Here is a 16,610-nt window from a genome sequence, read left to right as displayed (position 1 = left end):
CTTCTCTAGATGATCCAGCGCCAATTTTTCTCTTAACTACAGAAGAGGAAATAATATTACAGGAAGTTCCACAGGAACTCTGGGCCAAGTCCAAAACAGATATTGGTCATATGAATGTGACACCCATGGTAGTCACACTAAAACCAGGATGCGTAGCCCCCCAAGTAAAACAATATCCATTGGGTAGGGCCCAAGAGGATTCTATAGGCCCACAAATTACAGACTTAATTCAAATGGGGGCACTACGGGAAATAACATCACCAGCCAATACTCCCCTCTTCCCAGTTAAAAAGAAAACACAAAAGGGACAACCAGATGTTTATCGCATGGTACATGATCTTCGGGAAATTAATAAAGTAACTGTACTCGACACCCCAGTAGTGCCAAATCCACATACGCTTTTAGCACAAGTCCCGCCCACTGCGACATTTTTTACAGTGATAGATCTTGCAAATGCGTTTTTCAGTGTACCGATCCATCCGGATTGCCAGTACCTTTTTGCTTTTACCTTCAAGAGTAAACAATACGCTTGGACCGTCCTGCCACAAGGTGCGCAGAATTCTCCAAACATGTACACCCAGGCACTCCAATCTGTTTTGCAGGCCTGGACTCCGCCTGATGGAACTGTGCTGTTGCAATATGTTGATGACCTTCTGCTTTGTGCTGAGGATCTGAAAACATGTCAATCTGCATCCATTTCTCTTCTAAAATTTTTAGCAGAAAATGGCTGCAAGGCTTCAAAGGAAAAATTACAGCTTTGTAAACAAAAGGTTGTGTTTCTAGGCCATTGCCTAGCTCAAGGAACCAAACATCTCACAGAAGAACGAAAAGCTGCAGTTCAAGCCATTTCTGTACCTTCTTCTGCTGCCAAACTCCGCACCTTTTTGGGGCTTGTCTCATACTGCCGTCCTTGGATCCGTTCTGCCTCATCCCTGATGCAACCACTCTATGATTGTCTTCCAAGTGTTCCTTTCTCTCTCACTCCTGAAGCAACTGACAATTTCCATACACTAAAACTCTCTATTCTCAGTTCTCCAGCACTGGGAATTCCTAATTACACTCTACCTTTCACTCTCTTCTGCACTGAACTTTCTGGTCATGCGACGGCAGTGTTGACACAAAAACATGGAGGACGTCCACGGCCACTTGGGTATTACTCCATGAGATTGGATCCGGTGGCCCGAGGAGCCCCCTCCTGTGTCCGTGCGGTAGCAGCAGTACAAGCAATGGTTGACAAATCTTCAGAGTTGGTCCTGGACTACCCCCTAGTGGTTCTCACCCCTCATGACATCCAGAGTATACTCACTCAAGTACAACCTAAACACCTGTCTCTAGCTCGTCAAATAAGGTTACAATGTGCCTTGCTCATGCCTCCTAACATCTCCTTCCAACGGTGCACTACCTTGAACCCGGCTACTCTTCTTCCAATCGAGTATCCCGATTCAAATGGGGGGGTGGGGGATTTGGGTACTGCAGATCAGTTATTTTTAAATTCTGTACAGCATGATTCTGATTTATTTGATTCAAAACACCAGCATGATTGTCTAGAATTGATGCAGCAAGAAACTGCAGGTTTTGAATCAGTTACTGAAACGCCTATTGACAATGCACATTTTGAGCTTTTTGTAGATGGTTCACGGTACCAAGGTGAGGATGGCCGATTCCATACCGGGTATGCAGTAGTCACACAATATGATGTCCTAAAAGCAGAAGCTCTGCCTCCGCATGTCTCAGCACAAGAAGCGGAATTGAAGGCCCTCACTGAGGCGTGTAGAGTGGCAGAAGGTAAAACAGCAAACGTTTACACTGATTCCAGGTATGCATTTGGCATAGCTCATGATTACGGCCCAATATGGAAGGCCAGACAATTTTTAACTTCTGTAGGACAACCCATTAAGAATGGTGCAGCAGTACAGAACCTTATGAAAGCCCTACTCCTACCAGATAAAGTAGCAATCCTAAAGGTGAAAGCTCATACTAAAGCCGACACTGCAGAAGCAAAAGGCAACGCCCTCGCAGACTTCACAGCAAAGGCAGCGGCCCTCAAACCATGGAAGAAAGAAGAAAAGAAGATACTGACCGCACAAGTCAGAGACTATGATTTGGACTTTGATAAAAATATGGACATTGATGTACTAAAGACATTACAGTCACAAGCCAGCAAAGAAGAAAAAGATAAATGGACTAATATGGGAGCAGTAGAACAGGGTGGCGTATGGCAAACAGTCAGTAGAACTTGCGTACCACGATCCCTGTACCCCATGATGGCCCAGCTGATCCATGGAAAGACTCACCTATCAAAGGCAGCTATGCTACTGACGCTTGAGAGAGAATGGGTGGCCCCTGGGTTCTCTGTAACTGCTGCATCATTTGTCCAATCTTGTATGATCTGTGCCGTGAGCAACCCAGGACAGAAAGTAAAGGTCCCGCAAAAACACTTGCCTAGGCCACTCTACCCATTTCAGAGATTGCAAATTGACTATATTCAGCTCCCACGTGTGGGGAAATATGAATATGTGCTTGTTGTTGTTGATATCTTCTCAGGTTGGATTGAGGCCTACACCATCACCAAGGCAACTGCTCAGGCAACAGCAAAGAAGCTCATGAATGAGGTAGTCTGCAGGTATGGGGTACCAGAGGTAATCGAGTCAGACAGGGGTACACATTTCACAGGTACTATGATTGATAGTGAAAATAAAACCCATGGCATGGAGAACTGTGAAGAAACACTGGATGGTCTAGTATGCGGACGGAGTACAGCCGCATATGAGCCATGTTTCCTGCAGCCTTCAGTCAGCATATGTGATTGGATGGTGCTACCTGCGTCTTTCCATATGCTGATAGAAGTTGGCCCCCAATATATATGCTTTGTTACCAACCAAACTAAAACCACCAGTATGTATAATCTCACCACTCCATTTTCTGGATGTTTACAGAACATATCGGTGATACATTGGTTTACAGAAACTTACACCTTTTTGCCAGATGCTGAAGCTGCAATAAAGTATTACTGGCACCCAGATGCTATTCCTATGTCAAATCTGACTATATCCTTGGGTAGAATTGTAAGACTAATGAAAGACACTGAACACCTTCAAAAGCATTTGGATGTTACTAACCTCTCCCTTATGGAATTAGAAAAACAAACTATATGGGTAGGAGATAAGTTGGTCAGCATAGGTAATAAGATCCAGATAGACACAGAATATAACTGGTATGATATTTTTACTGGATGGTCACCTACAGCAGGAAAGATGATGGATTTTATGTTTCACCCATTACTAATACTGTTTCTTTTGTTCATTCTTTTGAGTGTTTGCAACTTATGGACATTCTGTGGGATACGGAGACAAGCAAATTATCTGGAATCGCTCCCTCTACGATATCGTTAAAACAGTCAAAAGAGTAAAAGAGCAACAACAGTGGGGATCCGGCGAAGAGGATAGAAAGACCGGCAGGGGTGGCTTAGCACCCTTGATAGTACCACAACAAAGGCTCTTTTCAAGATGGACTGTTTCAAATGGGGGATTGTGAGGGTTATGAACATATTAATTTATATATGTATGTATCTTTGATATACGTTTCCGGAGGCTTTAGGCCTAAATTGTACACTCTATTCTTTGTCCTATGAAAAGCTCTGATAAATGCTTGTACATTTAGGTTAGTACTTAATTACATTAAGTAGAGGTGTAATCTTAAATGTCCATCATGTCTCCAAGATCTTGTTAATCTTGTTACAATGATCAAAGGATAATGGAATGCTTCGATCATTAACTGCTGTCTAGGGCATGTGATTAAAATGTAGATTGTGATAAAGAATCAAGGTACTAGACAGTCAGTCTACATTCCAACAAAAGAAGCCATGTTTATTGAGAAAACGCAATTATTCACCACCTTAGTACTTTGACCTCAGTATAACAGATTGAACTTTGTAACACTAGCCTTTGCACTGATACGCCTACTGATACGCCTACTGATACGCCTACTGATACTCCTTCTATTTTTTGTATAAGAAATGACAATGTACAGAATAAACACAGATTGCTTCTAGACACAGGCCTGATCTCTGTGTTTCATTGCTTTCTCACGGCGGCCGCCATAACCACCTCTGATTTGGAGCCTCACAGCATATTGACGGAACATTGAATTCCCTAACACTATCAAAAGTTCAGACAACCAATCTAATATTCAAGCAGGCAGCCAAAAATAGGCTTCAACAAATTTTTCTGCTCAAACAATAGGTCCCCAAGATAAGGCTACCTAGTGTGCCAAACATAGAGTAAAATAACAAACAGATAAAGCCTGTGGCCCTGAGGGTCTTACCAACTGTTGCAATTCAGACATTGGATTTTATGGTTGTTAAAGTTGCCTAAATCTCTGGTATGACTATGGATGTATGTCTCGATTCATTAATAAAAGCAATAAAAAAAAGGAGCAACGATATATCACTCCTGTATAACATAAAGTGCAATAGAAATAAAGATATTAAAGGTACTGATGCGTTTTCCCTGTACATAATACAGATTCATCAGGAAAAATCATACTTTTGACTTAAATAATTATGTAACTCATTCAGGAATGGCATAACAATACTATTTATACGAAATATAGATGTAAATAATCTAATCAGGAATGGGACCATACAAAACATCTATCAGCATATCAATCTATAGATGCTATAAGCAAAAAAAAAAGTGCTGCAATAACTATAATATCCATTTCTGGCAAATTCCTTTAATCACTATCAGCCAAAATATCAATAGTTAAGACCAGTTACTCCACTAGTCTTGATAAACCCTGTTGAAAACACTAAAACAAAAACTTTAGATGTTCTCAGCACGATAAGTGGCGATATTAATAGTTCAATAGATGTGAATTGAAATATCTAATAGCCGGTATTTCGATAAGTCTGATAAGGCTGCATATACAATAATGGTCACTGTGCACTCATAGCCTTCGATACCAGGCCTGGTTCATCTTCTCCCTGCTACTGTTACTGGCTACATTTATCAATAGCATCTTTACATTCATTGAAGTAACTGCATCCTTTTTTCTTTCCCTTCCATTAGTTTAGGGTTCGATAGTTACGAGATTAGGGTCATCCTTATCAGGGCTGGTGCTCCCTTTAGGTAGTATGAAACAATAGGGTTATGATAGGCCCATCTCTAACATTCCTCTTCTCTTAAAGATAGTCATTAAAGGTTACATTTTAATATATCTGTTAACAAGGGATTTTATCTGAAACCGGCCTAATACTGCATGTAGTGTCTGATTTTGTCTGTTCATGTACCTCTTAACGGGCCTGCACATTTTCATTGTGGTGTTATTTGCTCCTCCATTTGGTAGTCAGCTACCTGCATGGTGAGAGGAGGGTGCATCTATATGCACTCCTCAGTCAGTAAGTAATGGCCATTTTCTTTGATTGTTTTTAATTTTTTATTTCCCCTTCTGTGGTGCATTTATATTAGTGTAGGGACCCACTACAACCCAAGGAACCGTGAAGTGACTAGTGGGCTCATGTATCTTGGCCAACATCCAACCCATGCCTTGCATTTATTATCTGTCATTCACATGCAGTGTGGCTTTAAGACTCCAGGGGGAGCCCAGGGTGGCAGTACCAATGTGGTTTACTGATGGAAATGCAGGGCAACCCACCGAATTATCATGGCGTCATTAATAGGTTGCTGGTCTGCATGGTGAACTACATATATCAGAATGGTCTGTCACCCTGTATCCACTATGTGTGGGAGTGTACACCAAGCATCCACCCCCCTCATTATCAAGAGGCAGTGTGAGTGGTTGTCTTATCGGTGTCCTGCACAGGTGTTATTGGCTCCTCCATTTGGCAGTCAGCTACCTGCATGGTGAGAGGAGGATGCATCTATATGCATTAATTTTTTATTTCCCCTTCTGTGATGCATTCATTGTGGTGTCCAGAGCGGGTATCCATAGCATGCAATGGCAAAGCGCAATTTTCTGCCCATGCGTTTTCATTGCGAAAATTGTCCACATGAGGAATAACACTATTTCTGGCCATTACCTGATTTGAATTGAGATTCCGTAATGTTATATTTATGTGTTTGTCTTGTGTAAGGCGTTTAATAATCTTATCAAAGTATACTTTTAAGGGGGTTGATAATGAAGAGACGTCTTGATATTTTGCCTCTCTTAGACCATTATTGTTTAGGCAGTAATTGGATCCCTACCATTTCTAATAAGAGCCATGATGCTGTGTTGAATCCATACACCGATGAATCTAATTGGTCACCACTGGGCAACAAACAGCACAAAAAACTACACTATTCTTACTAGCAAAAATACCAGAAAGCTTGACGACACCCTCAAAAAAGCGTGAATATTTCTTTCCATTGTTTTGCACTCTTTCAATCATGTCACAACACAAAACTTAGCAAAGTCACCTTGGGAGATGACAAGAAATACATTAAGTATTTTTTTGTTAAATGGCCTTTACAGGTGGCTCATTGAAATACTTGGTAAAGGCAGATCTGCAAGAAGTGCTGAGGGAGTAAAGCAAAGTGCACACCAAGAAAGAACAGAAGACATTTGCTATGAGTTGGCAACAAAGAACTTATACTTAAATAAATCATAATAGACAGCGCTTGTTGACCAGATCTATAAATTATCATCTTCAACTTCATTAACATTAATATCATTGTAGTCCGCCTTCTGTTATATATCACCACAGAATTCTCTGCGGAAAATGCTGCCAACAGTTGGCAGTGACGAAGTTTATTTAGTATTGTTCCCACGTTGTGCCAGCGATGTATCCCTCAGTGACCTTTATTCTTCCTTCATAAAGTGTATGCCATTTTCTATTTCAATCATAGCATTACACAGAATGAAAGTAATGGATTATAAAGCGCAATTAAAAGTCTGACACATGTCTACAAGTAAATACACACTATATATACTGTAGATCTGAACCAAACCAAGTGCACATATAAGAACCACACAGAGCTAGATAAAATGGTTAAAGGGGTTGTCTTTTAGAAGGGGTATGGTCTTTTTTGAGGAGAGCACCTAGAAAGTGAGTGAGGAGACTTTTAAGGCCATCCATGCTCCTCTGGGAGATATATGCAAATAAAGAAGATGGGACAATACCTCTGCAGCGCCACCTATTGGATGGCCGCATTCCTGCAAATCAATGTACGACTCTTTATATAGGTCTTAATAAAGATTGGGAATTGAAAACCAAGCCAGAATCCATACACATACAGCTGTTTCAGGGTGTTTGCTCCTTATAAATGTGTAGTAGGATTCTGGCCTCGCTAGTGAGAGGCCTATGACATGAGTCAGGAGGGGAATTGTGTCTCCTGGAGGAGAAGACCTAGAAGGTGAGTGAGAAGACTTATAAGGCCATTCATGCTCCTCTGGGAGATATATAAATATAAGCAAGATTGAACAATACTTCTGCAGCGCCACCTATTGGATGACAGCATTCCTGCAAATCAATGTCGGACAAAGGGGTTGTCTAGTTACCATACATCTCTTCAATAGCACTTACTGTTGTAAAATAATAAACCAATCAGTACTTAACCCTTCTCTGCTGTCAAGATCTAATGCTCCAGCTCTGCAATTGCCCCAGTTACTGCTGATGTCACCAGAAGTCAGGTGTCCACTGCAGCCAATCATTGATGATCCCGGCATCAGAAGAGGAGTAAGTACTTCTCAGCTTGATATTTTATTACAGTGAGCACTATTAAAGGGATGTTGTCCGATAACCGAACAACCCCTTTTTTTTGCGTACATACAGGTCATAATCTAATTCATTTTACATTAAAAAATAACTACATTTAAATAAAAATAAAATAAATTCAAGCAAATTGATTCCTCAATTAGGGTGCATTCAGACGAGCGTGTTTATGTGCGTACATAACCACGCATCTATTAGAACCATTGGTTCCTTATAGTGTGTTCACATGTCCGTGTTTTACAGGTGTGCTAACGCGCTCACCTATAAAAGATAGGACATGCGTGCACTGCATAGGCCACTGGTACAGGTCAATATTTCCCACAGGGAGTGCCTTCATCACTAAACACTGTGACAGCACTGCCACAGTGTTCATTGACAAGGGGACCACCTCGGGGAGTAAAAAATCCCCTGTCATGGCTGTGACAGCTGTGGCAGAGGATTGCAAAGCTCTCCGATTGATTTCAATGGACCACCATTGCTGGTGGCCCCATTGAAAGCGATAGGATGCTGGCACCCCCGCAGTGATTTTAGGGGAAGGGCTTTAAATATAAGCCCTTCCCTGAAAATCATTCCCAGTTGTAGTAAAAAATTTAAAAAATTCATACCTACCTCTCCGGCGTTGCCGGGGCTCAGGCGCGTGCATCTTGCCGCTTGGGTCCTGGCACTGTAATGAACTTCTTTCAGCAGGCTGGAATTTAAATCCCCGCCTGCTGGAAGAGCTGCGTCTGATTGGCTGAATGCTCAGCCAATCACAGGCAGCACTCAGCGATTCATTGAATGACAGCTGAGCGCTGCCTGTGATTGGTAACAGAGTTCAGCCAATCACAAACAGCGCTCGGCCATTCAATGAATTCAATGAAGTCAGTTTTCCATGACAATTGAAAATCTGCTGTGAGTGAATCTGGCTTGTTAAGCTCTTAAGAATGCTTTTTTTTTTCATTTTTGTTTTTTCCTCACCACCTTCGAAAATCATAACTTATTTATTCATCAATGCAGCTATCAGAGGACTTGGACCACATAATGTACTGAAAAACTTTCAAAAAATTTTAAGTGGAGTGAAATAGGAAAAAAAACAATTCTGCCATCTTCGGGGAATGACGTGATAACTTTAGTCTATGGGTCAGTATAATTATGGCAATACAGTAAAATACAGATTTTTTAGCAGTACTATTTTTTAAAAATAAAATATCTTTGGAAAAAAATTATTTTCTACCATCGTCTTCTGATAGTCATAATTTTTTTATGTTTCCATCAGCATATTTATGTGAGGGCTCTTTTTTGCCTTACTTTCTGTAGTTTCTATTGGTATCATTTTGGAGTACATATGACTTTTTCCTAGCTTTTTATTAAATGTTTTCTTGGAGATGGGGTGACCCAAAAAGCACAATTGTGACGTTATGTTTTTTCTTTAAATTGACTATGCTCAACAAGTTGGATAATGAATGATAGGTCGGTCTTTTGTGGATGCAAAAGTGATACCAAACATTTTTATATATTTTTTTTTTTGTTTTTAACTTAGAAATATGGGAAAAGGATATATTTTAAATTTTATTGCCTTTCATTTATTTAATGTTTAAACAAAACTTTTTTAGTAATTTTCACATTTTTTTAGTCCCTGTAGGGAACTTGAACTAACAATTGTTTGATTGTTCATAGAGTATGATGTAATACCATAGTATAGTATAGTAACATTATACCATGATCTAATAGGCAGTCAATCAAGCCAAGCCACTGGCATCACTTCATAGGTAATCTCCAATGGCAGCCCTGGGAGCCTTCAGAAGGCCCGAGCTGCCATTGCAACTAAGTGGAACCCGGCAATCTAAATGCTAGGGGGTTGTTCACGACCCCCAATTTCTGATTGAGGAATTTAAGTGCTGATGTAAGCATTTAAAGGGCTAACAGCATGAGCGCTGAGAGTGGCTGTTATGGGCTGGTGTTAGCTGTCAAAGGTAGCTGACACACACATTGTATGGAGCAGGATCAACCCCTAACCAAATTCCAAACCTCTATAACATAACTGTATATCATAGAGCATTAAGGGGTTAATATCCTATTCCCATGCAGTATATTGCACTTTGTTGTAGGATTTTGGTGCACATTCTGCAGCTCATATTCCGCAACAATTCTGCATTGTGTTTGCGCACCCATATTCCTGAAGTCCACACATGATAGCTTATTCTTAAAAAGTCAACTAAAGCGACAACTACGTTTTACGTATACTATAAGGAGATTTTGAATTAATAGCAAGGAGTTCCCCGTTTAGAAATATTAGCTAGAGCATAGATAATGAATAGAGATGAGCGAACACCAAAATGTTCAGGTGTTCGTTATTCGGAACGAACTTCCCGCGATGTTCGAGGGTTCGTTTCAAACAACGAACCCCATTGAAGTCAATGGGCGACCAGAGCATTTTTGTATTTCGCCGATGCTCGCTAAGGTTTTCATGTGTGAAAATCTGGGCAATTCAAGAAAGTGATGGGAATGACTCAATTGCATCTCAAGTTCACAGGTCCCACTATTAAGCCACAATACCGGCAAGAGTGGGCCCCCCCCCCCTCCCAACAACTTTTACTTCTGAAAAGCCCTCATTAGCATGGCATACCTTTGCTAAGCACCACACTAGCTACAACAAAGCACAATCACTGCCTGGATGACACTCCGCTGCCACTTCTCCTGGGTTACATGCTGCCCAACCGCCCCCCCTCCCCCCCACAGCGCACACCAAAGTGTCCCTGCGCAGCCTTCAGCTGCCCTCATGCCACGCCACACTCATGTCTATTTAGAAGTGCGTCTGCCATGAGGAGGAACCGCAGGCACACACTGCAGAGGGTTGGCATGGCTAGGCAGCGGCCCTCTTTAAAAGGGGCGGGGCGATAGCCCACAATGCTGTACAGAAGCAATGAGAAATAGAATCCTGTGCCACCGCCATCAGGAGCTGAACACGTGGGCATAGCAAAGGGGAACCTATGTGCCACACACTATTCATTCTGTCAAGGTGTCTGCATGCCCCAGTTAGACCGGGCTTTTTAATTCATAGACACAGGCAGGTACAACTCCCTATTGTGAAGTCCCTGTCGACCCACAGCATGGGTGGGTGCCAGGAAGCCACCGGCGGTACATAGAAATATCCCATTGCATTGCCCAACACAGCTGAGGTAGTAATGTCGTGCGTAATACAGGTGGGCTTCGGCCCACACTGCATGCCCCAGTCAGACTGGGGTTCTTTAGAAGTGTACAGATGTATTAAAAACTCCGTGTGCACCTACAGCATGGGTGGCTCCCTGGAACCCACCGGCGGTACATAAAAATATCCCATTGCATTGCCCAACACAGCTGAGGTAGTAATGTCGTGCTTAATGCAGGTGGGCTTCGGCCCACACTGCATGCCCCAGTCAGACTGGGGTTCTTTAGAAGTGGACACATGTAGGTTAAACTCCCTGTGGACCCACTGCCTGGGTGGGTGCCAGGAAGCCACCGGCGGTACACAGAAATATCCCATTGCATTGCCCAACACAGCTGAGGTAGTAATGTCGTGCTTAATACAGGTGGGCTTCGGCCCACACTGCATGCCCCAGTCTGACCGGGGTTCTTTACAAGTGGACACATGTAGGTTACACTCCGTGTGCACCTACAGCATGGGTGGCTCCCTGGAACCCACCGGCGGTACACAAAAATATCCCATTGCATTGCCCAACACAGCTGAGGTAACGTCAGCTGTAATGCAGGTGGGCTAAAAATTAATTTGATTACACTGTAGGCGAGGGCCCACAAAAATTGCTGTATCAACAGTACTAATGTACATCCCAAAAATTGGCCATGGCCAGCCAAGAGGGCAGGTGAAACCCATTAATCGCTTTGGTTAATGTGGCTTAAGTGGTAACTAGGCCTGGAGGCAGCCCAGTGTAACGAAAAATTGGTTCAAGTTAAAGTTTCAACGCTTTTAAGCGCATTGAAACTTATAAAAATTGTTCAGAAAAATTATTTGAGTGAGCCTTGTGGCCCTAAGAAAAATTGCCCGTTCAGCGTGATTACGTGAGGTTTCAGGAGGAGGAGCAGGAGGAGGAGGAGGAGGAATATTAGACACAGATTGATGAAGCAGAAATGTCCCCGTTTTGGATGGTGAGAGAGAACGTAGCTTCCATCCGCGGGTGCAGCCTACGTATTGCTTACATATCTCTGCTGTCCGCTGGTGGAGAACAGAAGTCTGGGGAAATCCAGCCTTTGTTCATCTTGATGAGTGTTAGCCTGTCGGCACTGTCGGTTGACAAGCGGCTACGCTTATCTGTGATGATTCCCCCAGCCGCACTAAACACCCTCTCCGACAAGACGCTAGCCGCAGGACAAGCAAGCACCTCCAGGGCATACAGCGCTAGTTCAGGCCACGTGTCCAGCTTCGACACCCAGTAGTTGTAGGGGGCAGAGGCGTCACCAAGGATGGTCGTGCGATCCGCTACGTACTCCCTCACCATCCTTTTACAGTGCTCCCGCCGACTCAGCCGTGACTGGGGAGCGGTGACACAGTCTTGGTGGGGAGCCATAAAGCTGGCCAGGCCCTTAAAGACTGTTGCACTGCCTGGGATGTACATGCTGCTCGATCTACGCACATCCCCTGCTACCTTGCCCTCGGTACTGCGCCTTCTGCCACTAGCGCTGTCGGCTGGGAATTTTACCATCAGCTTGTCCGCAAGGGTCCTGTGGTATAGCAACACTCTCGAACCCCTTTCCTCTTCGGGAATCAGAGTGGGCAGGTTCTCCTTATACCGTGGATCGAGCAGTGTGTACACCCAGTAATCCGTCGTGGCCAGAATGCGTGCAACGCGAGGGTCACGAGAAAGGCATCCTAACATGAAGTCAGCCATGTGTGCCAGGGTACCTGTACGCAACACATGGCTGTCTTCACTAGGAAGATCACTTTCAGGATCCTCCTCCTCCTCCTCCTCCTCCTCCTCAGGCCATACACGCTGAAAGGATGACAGGCAATCAGCCGGTGTACCGTCAGCAGCGGCCCAAGCTGTCTCTTCCCCCTCCTCCTCATCCTCCTCATGCTCCTCCTCCTCCTCCTGTACGCGCTGAGAAATAGACAGGAGGGTGCCCTGACTATCCAGCGGCATACTGTCTTCCCCCGCCCCCGTTTCCGAGCGCAAAGCAGCTGCCTTTATGGTTTGCAGGGAATTTCTCAAGATGCATAGCAGAGGAATGGTGACGCTAATGATTGTAGCATCGCCGCTCACCACCTGGGTAGACTCCTCAAAATTACCAAGGACATGGCAGATGTCTGCCAACCAGGCCCACTCTTCTGAAAGGAATTGAGGAGGCTGACTCCCACTGCGCCGCCCATGTTGGAGTTGGTATTCGACTATAGCTCTACGCTGCTCATAGAGCCTGGCCAACATGTGGAGCGTAGAGTTCCACCGTGTGGGCACGTCGCACAGCAGTCGGTGCACTGGCAGCTTAAAGTGATGTTGCAGGGTGCGCAGGGTGGCAGCGTCTGTGTGGGACTTGCTAAAATGTGCGCAGAGCCGGCGCGCCTTTACGAGCAGGTCTGACAAGCGTGGGTAGCTTTTCAGAAAGCGCTGAACCACCAAATTAAAGACGTGGGCCAGGCATGGCACGTGCGTGAGGCTGCCGAGCTGCAGAGCCGCCACCAGGTTACGGCCGTTGTCACACACGACCATGCCCGGTTGGAGGCTCAGCGGCGCAAGCCAGCGGTCGGTCTGCTGTGTCAGACCCTGCAGCAGTTCGTGGGCCGTGTGCCTCTTATCGCCTAAGCTGAGTAGTTTCAGCACGGCCTGCTGACGCTTGCCCACCGCTGTGCTGCCACACCGCGCGACACCGACTGCTGGTGACATGCTGCTGCTAACACATCTTGATTGCGAGACAGAGGAGGAGGAGGAGGAGGGTGCTTTAGTGGAGGAAGCATACACCTCCGCAGATACCACCACCGAGCTGGGGCCCGCAATTCTGGGGGTGGGTAGGACGTGAGCGGTCCCAGGCTCTGACTCTGTCCCAGCCTCCACTAAATTCACCCAATGTGCCCTCAGGGAGATGTAGTGGCCCTGCCCGCCTGTGCTTGTCCACGTGTCCGTAGTTAAGTGGACCGTGGCAGTAACCGCGTTGGTGAGGGCGCGTACAATGTTGCGGGAGACGTGGTCGTGCAGGGCTGGGACGGCACATCGGGAAAAGTAGTGGCGACTGGGAACTGAGTAGCGCGGGGCCGCCGCCTCCATGATACTTTTGAAGGACTCCATTTCCACAACCCTATACGGCAGCATCTCAAGGCTGATGAATTTTGCTATGCGGACGTTAACGTTTGAGCGTGCGGGTGCGTGGCGGCGTACTTGCGCTTGCGCTCCAACAGTTGCGCAAGCGACGGCTGGACGGTGCGCTGAACTACACTGCTGGATGGGGCCGAGGACAGCGGAGGTGAGGGTGTGGGTGCAGGCCAGGAGACGGTAGTGCCTGTGTCCTGAGAGGGGGGTTGCATCTCAGTGGCAGGTTGGGGCACAGGGGGAGAGGCAGGGGTGCAAACCGGAGGAGCTGAACGGCCTTCGTCCCACCTTGCGGGGTGCTTGGCCATCATATGTCTGCGCATGGTGGTGGTGGTGAGGCTGTTGGTGTTGGCTCCCCGGCTGAGCTTTGCGCGACAAAGGTTGCACACCACTGTTCGTCGGTCGTCAGGCGTCTCTGTGAAAAACTGCCAGACCTTAGAGCACCTCGGCCTCTGCAGGGTGGCATGGCGCGAGGGGGCGCTTTGGGAAACACTTGGTGGATTATTCGGTCTGGCCCTGCCTCTACCCCTGGCCACCGCACTGCCTCTTGCAACCTACCCTGCTGATGCCCTTGACTCCCCCTCTGAAGACCTGTCCTCCTGAGTAAGCGTTGCACACCAGGTGGGGTCAGTCACCTCATCGTCCTGCTGCTCTTCCTCCGAATCCTCTGTACGCTGCTCCCTCAGACTTACTGCCCTTACTACTACCTCACTGCAAGACAACTGTGTCTGATCGTCATCGTCCTCCTCACCCACAGAAAGTTGTTGAGACAGTTGGCGGAAGTCCCCAGCCTCTTCCCCCGGACCCCGGGAACTTTCGAATGGTTGGGCATCAGTGACGATAAACTCCTCTGGTGGGAGAGGAACCGCTGCTGCCCAATCTAAGCAGGGGCCCGAGAACAGTTCCTGGGAGTGTTCCCGCTCCTGAGCAGGTGTCATTGTAGTGGAGTGAGGAGGCTGGGAGGAAGGAGGAGCAGCAGACAGAGGATTCGGATTGGCAGCAGTGGACGGCGCAGAACTGCGGGTAGACGATAGGTTGCTCGAAGCACTTTCTGCCATCCAGGACAGGACCTGCTCACACTGCTCATTTTCTAATAACCGTCTCCCGCGTGGACCCATTAATTAGGCGATGAATGTGGGGACACCAGAAACGTGCCTCTCTCCTAATCGCGCAGCAGTCGGCTGCGACGCACCTGGATCAGGAGCTCGGCCTGTGCCCACACCCTGACTTGGCCCTCCGCGTCCTCGGCCGTGTCCACGTCCTCTAGGCCTACCCCTACCCCTCAGCATGCTGTATTACCAGTGATTTGATTTCACAGGCAGCTAATAAATTGGCGCAAGACTGCAGGCCAAATATAATTTTTTCCCTTTTTTGAAAACGAAAGGCCCCACTGCCTCTAGTGAATGTATAATCTAAGTTTAATAACTGTGCTGTGTCCCTGCTAATGTGTCACAGAACGTGAGGGTAGCAGAGTTATTAACTGTGGCAGAGCAGGTATTTTTTTTCCCAATTAAGGAAAGCAAATGGTGAAGCCAGGAGTAAAACGTAGCTGGGTGCGTCTGATTTTTACAGGTTGCACACGCAGCCGACACGTGTCCACCGCCCTTAGGACGGACAGAGGCAGGACAAATAGAATTATTTTCACTTGTTTTACAAGCAAAAGGCAGCACTGCGTATATTCAATGAATAATAACTGTGTTGTGGCCCTGCCTATACAATTCTTTCCCTGCAGTATCAATGGAGGGTGCAATGCTCTGCAGAGGTGATTTTGAGAAGCAAAAAAAAATGCAGCACAGCTAACAGCAGCCAGCACAGTACTGCACACGGTTAAATATGGCCCTAGAAAGGACCGTTGAGGTTCTTGAAGGCTACACTCACGCCTAACACTCTCCCTGCCTATGCAGCACTTCTGTCCCTAATGCCGGGTGCAACGCTCTGCAGAGCCGATTTTGAGAAAAAAAAAATTGCCACTGCTAACAGCAGCCAACACACAGCTATCAGTGGCCCTAATAAGGACCTTTGGGGGGTCTTGAAGCCTACACTAACTACCAATTCTTTCCCTACAGCAGCTCCGGTACAAACAGCACTGTCCCTCATCTAACTCACACGGCATCTGAGGCGAACCGCGGGAGGGGCCGACTTTTATGTTCGGGTGACACCTGATCTTCCCAGCCACTCACAGCAGGGGGGTAGTATAGGGATTGAATGTCACAGGGGGAAGTTGTAATGCCTTCCCTGTCTTTCAATTGGCCAGAAAAGCGCGCTAACGTCTCAGGGAAGGAAGTGAAAGTAACCAGAACACCGCATGGTGTTCGTTACGAATAACGAACATCCCGAACACCCTAATATTCGCACGAATATCAAGCTCGGAAGAACACGTTCGCTCATCTCTAATAATGAATTATCTGTTGCTCTAGAAGACCCAGAATATTCATGCATTACATAATCAGTCCATTGATTTCAAAAGCATTAGTATAATACTTCATACTTTATGGGAGTTAAACACTCACTGCCAGGTTCTCCCAGAAATTACAACTGACTGCTGGAGATACAGAACCAACGGAAGGACACCCTGTGATCAGCTTACTAAGGCCTTAGTCAGGCGGGCGTTTTTTTGCGCGATT

This window comes from Eleutherodactylus coqui, chromosome 12, assembly GCF_035609145.1.
Source record: "Eleutherodactylus coqui strain aEleCoq1 chromosome 12, aEleCoq1.hap1, whole genome shotgun sequence".
Taxonomy (NCBI): Eukaryota; Metazoa; Chordata; class Amphibia; order Anura; family Eleutherodactylidae; genus Eleutherodactylus; species Eleutherodactylus coqui.
Note: the sequence above shows the minus strand (reverse complement) of the source record.